The sequence below is a fragment of the Rattus rattus genome, chromosome 2 (assembly GCF_011064425.1).
Source record: "Rattus rattus isolate New Zealand chromosome 2, Rrattus_CSIRO_v1, whole genome shotgun sequence".
In the NCBI taxonomy this organism is placed as follows: domain Eukaryota; kingdom Metazoa; phylum Chordata; class Mammalia; order Rodentia; family Muridae; genus Rattus; species Rattus rattus.
The window spans coordinates 154747171-154755714 of NC_046155.1; positions in this window are offsets into that span (position 1 = coordinate 154747171).

An 8544-nucleotide genomic window follows, 5' to 3' on the forward strand; every position below is an offset into this window, starting at 1 on the left:
ACCACAAAAATTAGGCTCCCAAGTCCTTTCTGTGGTCCTGATCCATCAGTCTGAATCAGTGTTCAATACATTGTCACCATATCCGAGATGGTGTCTGAGTGGTCAGTGGGTGGCTAATCCCAGACGTCAACATTTGGTGCCCTGTCCAGGAAAGCCACCTACCCTCAAGACTGCCTCTGAGACATTGTTGAAAGCTAGAAAGGTTGCCATCTCTCTCCCTCTCCCTCCCTCTGTACCTGCTCAGATCTGTTTCTGGTCTTCCAGTTTTGGTCTAGACCTCTGGAAAGGCCCATAAGAGAGGCTGGACAGTTTTTGCTCTTTGAATCTAGGAGACACTGAGGATGCTCCAAGTCCTTCTAAGTGAAGGGAACGAGTTACCATCTAATCCTTTGGGTTTTTGTTTTTATTTATTATATATGAGTACACTGTCACTGTCTTCAGGCACACCAGAAGAGGGATCAGATCCCATTACAGATGTTTGTGAGCCACCATGTGGTTGCTGGGAATTGAACTCAGGACCTCTTAACCACTGAGCCATCTCTCCAGCCCCCCCCATCTAATCCTTTGAATTTTGGGCCCTCACCTGATCCTGACGCACAGTGCTGTGCCTATCTTCTGTTTTTGGAAAATCTGTTCTGCGAATGTCTGTCATTTGCTTTCGGGTTGTTTGCTGGCACTGTCATTCTTTACCTATTTTCATTTCTATTATGGGGCAATCCTTGTCTACTCTTGACACCTCTCTTGTGGCGATTTTGAACTATTTCCAGTATTTTCAGAAATCAGCCAACCTGTCCTTTGGGCACAGGCTGGCCCCTTGAGGGGTCCTCTGAGATCCTTGATATTTTTCCATTCAGGAGATTGTCCTTCTTCGTCTGGTTCACTCCATCAGATTCTCTATGCCATTGCCTGGCACTATCTGTTAGCAGACCCTCCCCGTTGCCACAACCATGGCAGAGGAAGTGCCTATTATCTCGACCACTCTCGCTCTTTTTTACCTATGGCTTCCACGCCCTCCACTCATTACCCACCTCCTGTTCTCTTTCAACCCTCGGCTCCTACCTCACCCGTCCTCCTCTTTTCCCTCCTCCTCAAGTACCTCATCTGTCGTAACTAGCCTGCCCATACCTGACCAGGAGTCCAGCTCCTCGACAGAGGCTTTTCCTTTACACGCCACTGCTCCCCCAACTCCGGAGGGAGAGATGCCTTGTCTGGTCTATAAGCCTTTCTCCACTAGCAATATCTACAACTGGAAGGCTCAGAATCCACCTTTCTCTGACAAACCTCAAGCCCTAATGAAGTGAAAACTTAAGGGTTCTTTGGAAAGTCGGTTGGATGGTGTTTTGCTGGGGCAAACGTGAAGGAATGGTTCGTTAAGGTGGACACAGGTGTCAGGCAGACTCGTGAAGGAATGTTTCACTGAAGCAGACGCAGGAGAGAGGATGTTCTGCTAAAACAAGCACATGAAAGGTCTTGTGATGAAGGATTCTGTGCTAACCACACACATGTATCGGTCCACCTTGCACTGCACAGTTGAGCTGCATTTGTGAGTATGCCATAGAGAAATACAAACCAGAAACGTCTGGTGGGGTGGTGCAGTTTGTTGAGGCTTCTAAGGACTCCTGGCTGATTAGATGCATGTGATAAGGCAAGGCCCGTGCTGCGGCAAGGCATGCAGAGGACACGTGATGTCTAGAGGTTATCAATAGGACTCCAAGGAGAGAAGGAGACAGAGGTCGGCTTGCTGGCACCGATAGCTGTGCAACACTTGTGGTTTGTGTCTTTGCTGATCTTTGCTTCCCTGAGAGTCTCAGCTGAGAATTTCTCCTGGTGTTCCTGTTGGCCCCTCCTGCTAACTCGAGCACAGGCCGAGGCCTGGCTGTCTCTGCTCGGTCATGTCACTGCTGTTGCTAACCTGACTCTAGTGAACTAGACTGCTGGTATGTCCATGAGGTGTTTACAAGTAGATGGAGCTGCTGCTACCTGTTAACTTGTAAACTGAACTGTCAATTTCCAGACAACACAGATGCGAGTTGCTCCAAAGAACCTTTCTAAACAGGTCCACTTCCCCATATCCTTCCTTTTCCACTACTTCTGGTGGGTGGTGGATTACAAGAAAGGCTAAGATGTTTAAGAGCCATCATTAAAAAGAAGATTTAAAAAATTAAAATCGCACTCTCTCTCGGAGACTATTTTTCATACCCACCAGGCCATCTGTGTTGTGGTTGGGTCTAATTACTTGTATTATCTTAATTGGGTCCCCCAAATTGCACAAGAATCTGCATGTTTGCACATAAGATACTAAAATATAAGGCTGTGTTTACGGGTTTTCCGTTTGGGAATCCAGAACATCAGGCAGGTAGCGGGTAATGCACTGCTGCAGACAGGGCCAATTTAAGTAATGGTTTTTGGGTTCAGCAACACCTGGGTCAATATTCAACAACCCCTCCAGACCCTCTTCACCACAGAGGAATGGGACCATACCGGGTGGGAAACTTGTTCCCAGGGACAAGGGCAGATTTACAGAGGATCCTGCAGTCATCAACCCCTTTACCTGAGTCAGCCCCAACTACCCCAAAAAGAAAAAAAAAAAAAAAGAAGAGTTATTGCCAGATTCTTATGGGGGTATCTCCAGGCAGCTGCTAGACAGCCCACAAATTCATCTAAGGTGAGTCAGATAGTACAGGGTCCCATAGGATTCCTGGGTGCCTTCCTGGAAAGACTCCTGGATGCTGACCTCACCTACATCTTGATTGATCTGAGGCACGGGAGAACCAGCGAGCTAGCAACGTGGCCTGTGGGCCAATCAGCCCCTGACGTTTGGAAGAAGATTCAGAAAATTAGAAGTTTCAAAGGTAAGAATTTGTCTGAATTAATGAAGATCGTCCAAAAAAAAAAAAAAAAAACCTTTTAGTAATAGGGAAAGCCTAGAAGATAAACAAATGAAGAAACCGGTGAAAATGCTTACTGCAACTCAGAAACCCCGAGGAGGTTATTCAAGGGGTCATGGTTCCAGAAGGCTCCTAAATAATGACAAGGTGACACATTTGAACAGTCTTAACCCAACAGGCTTCAGGAAAATCAATGTGCCTTCTGTAAGGGAATGGGCATAGGAAGAATGAATGCTCCCAGAGAAAAGATAGAAGAAACAGGAGCCTGAGGCTGTCAGGGCTGCCAGTCCCCTTCTCAGCTTCAGATAACAGTGGGAGGCGGGGGCATCAGTAAACTTTCTTGTTGACACTGAGGCACAATCACTTGGTCCTCCAGAGCCCCTGAGACCTATGACAAATCAAACTACTTCGGTCCAAGGTACCATAGGCACTAAACCTTACCTGTGGCCCACTAAGTGATGAGTGGACTTGGATAAAAACAGTCACTTACGCTTTCTTGGTGATTCCTCAATGTCCTTACCCCTTACTGGGGAGGGGCCTCCTGATAAAAATGGTGCTGATGTTTATCTTCTCCAGAAGGCTGCCTATCTGTCCAGGGAGATTCAGTCCTGGTCTGCGTCTCCTCACTAGAAGATGAATACTACCTAAGACTAAAGGATCGAGGAGCAAATCCCCCATCACCCTCCCTCCAGGTTTGGCCTCTCAGCTGCCTCCTGTTGTGCTAGTCTTATCAGGCTGAGGCAGTATCCCTTGTCACCTAAGGCCCTCCAGGGTGTCAGGCCCCGTACAGATCACCTCATGGGATCCTGGTTCCCTGTCATTTTCTCTGGAACACACCTCTGTGGTTAGAAAGCCTGGAGGATAAGATTATAGAATGGTGCAAGATCCAGGAGAGGGAAACAGAAGAGTGGAGGACGTTCACCCAACACTTCCAAACCCATATACGCTCTTGAGCTCCCCCCCATCAGACAGACAGATTCAGTCTTTCTTTGAAAGGTGCATTCTTTAGAATTCCCCTAGATAAGAACAGCCAGCCACTTTTTGGCTCTGAATGGCAAGACCCAGAGAATGGATTCAGCAGACAGCTGACCTGGACAAGACCGCTACAAGATTAAAAACTCATTTTTGATGAGTTTCTCCACCAGGACCTCCGTGACTACAGGCAGACTATGCCACGTTTCTCTGCTTCGGTGCATGGGTGGTTGGCTTTTGGCTGGCACTGATGGTGACTTGCATGGAAGCCACCAGATCTTTTCTAGAGACTGCAAGGACTGGGATGTAGGGTCTGGGCCAAGCAGGTTCAGAGCAGTGGTCCTGAAGTGACTCATGTGGGTTTCCAGCTCAAAGTGGGTCAAAGAGTCTCTCTCTCGAGCCCACAAGGAGACCATGAGGCATCTGGATGCCTGACCAGGTGCTAACATGGAAATTCCTGGGTCAGATGGATTTTATAGGCTCCGGATACTAGGTTTTGCTGAAATATCTAAACCACTTTATGAGGCTGCTAGGGAGCAGGAGGACACTTTCAAAATTGGCACTGCTCTCTGCCCCAGCCCTGGCTCTGCCTGATGTGAGTAAGCCCTTCTATTTGTTTGTGAATGTCAGCCAAGGCATTGCCAAAGGGGTGCCAACACAAACCTTGGGCCCTGGTGATGACCAGTAGCCTAACTACCTAAGAAATTGGATCCAATGATGGCTGGATGACCAAACTGCTTGAGGATTATAGCGGCTACTGCCCTGTTCACTAAAGATGCAGACAAATTAACTTTGGGACAGCCTCTGATTGTAACTACCCCTTCATGACTTCTCAAGACCTTCCCCTGCCCCCCAACCAAGACTGCTGGATCTCGAATGCCTGGCTAACTTATTATCAGTCTCCATTGCTTGACCACTGGAGTGTCCCTTATCCCTAGCACCTCACTGAACCCTGCCACCCTGCTACCTGATCCAGACTTGGAAAACCCACTGATACATGACTCCTTAGGAACCCTGCAACACATACATGGGACCCATCCAGCCCTGACCCACTGGCCCTGCCCTGGCTCAGTGCAATCTCACCATGTCCACGGACAGAAATAGCTGTATGGAAGACGGCACCAAGTAGGAAGGGCCAGCCGTGGTGGATCTGGACAAGACAGTATGGGCATCTCCCAAGCAGGACATCGGCCCAAAGGGCACAATTAACAGCCCTCACTGAGCTGGACAAGATGGTTAATATCTACACTGAGAGTCAATGTACAGTTGCCCCTGCACACATTCAAAGGGATATACAGTGAAAGGGGACTATTGATACAGAAGGAAAGACAACTGAAACCAACCAGAAGATCCATAGACCTCCCTGCTCTATGGCTCCCAAAGAAATTGGCTATCGAACACTGTCCTGGGCATCAACAGGGACTGACCCCAGATCAGTAATGGGAAAGTAGACCTGATGGCTAGGGAGGCCGCCAAACAGCCTCTCCTACATTTGCTGGTGACCCTCCCAGACCTGATCCTACCTGAACATCTAACTTACTCCCAAGAAGACAACCAGGCCTGCCAACTCCTGCCTAATCCTACACAAAGGATGGACACCCACATCCAACAGATGGAGGGAAGAGTCACCAGAAACCTGGGGGCTCCATGCCAGCATACATCGGGGAATAGATAAGATGGAGGAATTAATATCTGCAGTGTTTTATTCCAGGGCTATGGAATTGCAGAACACTGTTACTAATGTCATTCTTGCCAAATGACAAGCCCAGCTCCCAAAACAACAGATGCTAAAAGAGAAAGAGGAACCTCACCAGGACTCTACTTGGAAACAGACTTCACTGCGGTAAAACCAGGAAAATCTGGTTAAAATATCTTTTAGTGTTTATAGATGCCCTCTCAGGATGGACTGAGGCGTTCCCAAACAAGAAGGAAACTGCTCAAACTCTAAGTAAGAAACCCATTGAGGAGATAAGGCCTCGATCTGGAACTCCTACAGCTTTGGGATCTGACAGTGGAACAGCTTTCACCTCTCAGGTTAGTCAAACTTAGCAAAAACATCGGGGACAAACTGGAAACTTCTGTGTGCATATCACCCTCAAAGTTCAGGCCAGGAGGAGAGGAGGATGACCTTAACTAAATTAACCTTAACTAAATCAACCTTAGAAACTGGCGATGCCTGGTGTCGCTCCTTCCCTTTATCCTCCTCATGGCTGAGAACATTCCTTATGTAGACGGAATAACCCCTTATGTGATGTCTGGGAGGCCCCCCCCCACCCTTCCACTGGACAAGGCAGACTTGCTAGCTGAGACTTCTGATTATGACATCCTTAATTCAATCCAGAGGATCCAGACTGGTCTACATGTCTATGTTTAACACCTACATGAACTAGGCTCACTGATCACCCCTCATTGGTTCCAGCCTAGAGATTTAGTGCTGGTTAAGAGACACCATACCCTGGCCCCTCGCTGGCACCTATACTGCCCAGTCTCATCCACAGGACCCACTGACGCTAAGGATAGTAGCCGAATGTCAGCATGCAGGAGAACGATGAACAGCACAGCCACCCTGAGGGCCCTCTCAAGGTAAGACTTGTAGATTGTTAGTTTATTAGTCTTTGTTTTTTACTTACAGCAATCCCCTGCTCACCCTACGACTGGTGAGACCTAATAATGATTGACCTAATAACTGAAGACCTGGCTATGGTGGCTGTCCAATACTAAAAGGGCCAGAGTCATAAATATCTATTCAAGATTATTCTCAGCCCCCCAAAGTTGTTTCAGACCTTTGTAACTCTTGGCTAGAACTTGGCAACAACCTCAAAATGCTCACATTTATGAGCCTTTGCCTTACACTCCTATGGCTGGCCCACACGTGCCTGGAAATAAAGGGCCTCTCTTTTTCTTTCCTTCCTTTTTTAAAGACAGGGTCTGTGTAGCCCTGACTGTTATCAGACTCAAGAGATCCCCGTCTCTACCTCCCAAGTGCTGGGATTAAAAGTGTGTACCACCTCCCTGCTAAGGAGAGCTTTTACTTAGACACTGGCACCCGCACTGATTTGCACCTGTATTTCGGTAACGTTTTTATTTTCCATCGTTAATTCTGTACCAAACTCAGAGATCCCTTGTCTTTGCCTCCCAACTGCTGGGATTAAAGGCATGCACCACCACCATCGCCTGGCTACTTCCCGAGTCTTAAGGACTCTCTGAGCAATTCTTGAGTCTTAAGATTTGGAGCAAGGAGCTACACAACAGGCAGACTTACCCTAATGCTGGTGCCACCACACAAAGGTAGGGGCCAGGATGAAATAAAATGGGTATCTTCCATCCCATTTTACTACATCAGATGGATCATACTCCCCTCTCTGTTTCTCGGCCTGCATTGACCTCTGCGTGATAGACTGAGCCCTCTGAAGTCAGCTGAAACAAATCCTTCTTCCTTTTGGTTGTTTGCGTCAGTTTTTTTGGCCATAGTAATGTTAATCTAATTGATACCTCACGTGGCTTTCTCTCCACATGCTCCTGCCATTGTGATGTGTCACCCAGTGAGGGGCTCAGTGGTAGAGCTCTGCCTAGAATCCTTCACTGAGGAGATGTGTTGGGGACTGAAGAGAAGGCTCAGAAGTGCTCACTGATCTGGAGGACCCAAGTTTGGTTCCTAGCAACCACACTGTGCTCCTCACAACCACCTGTAATGGCAGCTCCAGGGCATCTGACCTCCACTCCGCTGGTATCCAGACTCACGTGCTTATAGGCTTATGGAAGGATGGATAAAGGAAGGACTAGGTGTTTGGTTTTGGACCTGGGACAAGAGTCTGAGGTGCATATTTTACATACCAAAGTAGACCTGGCCTCCATGTTCTCCCAGCATCCCTCAGTCCCTGCCTGGCATACCCTGTCCCCAACCTTCAACTTTCCAGCCCCAGGGGCTTAGCTGCTTTTCCCCCAGAGGTCTTTGGTCTCTCCCTCTCTCCTTTCACTCTGTGCTTGTCCCTTTCTCTCTCCTTCCCTTCCCACTCCCCTTCCTCATGGTGACTTCCTTGGCTTTGGTCCTTGGGGGGCCAGTAAACTCTCATACCTGAGAGCAGCTTTGCAATAAAGCTGTCTTTAATCTAACTGAATCTGTCTTAAATTGCCTCATTTCACTGGTGTTGGAGAAATAACCTATCACTATTCAGATGAAGGATGGAAGCATGGATGGATGGACGGACAGACGGGTGGATGGATGGATAGATGGATGGATGGACGGATGGGTGGGTGGATGGATGGACGGACGGGTAGGTGGATGGATGGATGGATGGGTGGGTGTATAGATGGATGGATGGACGGACAGATGGAAGCATGGATAGATGGATAGATGGATGGATGGATAGATGGATGGACGGATGGAAGCATGGATGGACAGATGGATGAATGGATGGAAAAACAGACAGATGGATGGACAGAAGGTTGGAGGACGTGAAGGTGGCTAGATGGAGAAGTGTAATACTGGCTGGGTAGGTGACTGACTCCATGAAAGCAGGAATAAATAAGTTGGAAGCTTTCGTTTGATTGACATCTTCCTGGGGTGCTAAGGCTGGAATCAGCCCCTTGGGCTGAGTGTTCCTCCTGCCTTGGTGTCCCCAGCAGTGAGGGCTGCATGTGTGCACCAACACTCTGGCCACCTAGAATTACGCAGGGTAAGCAG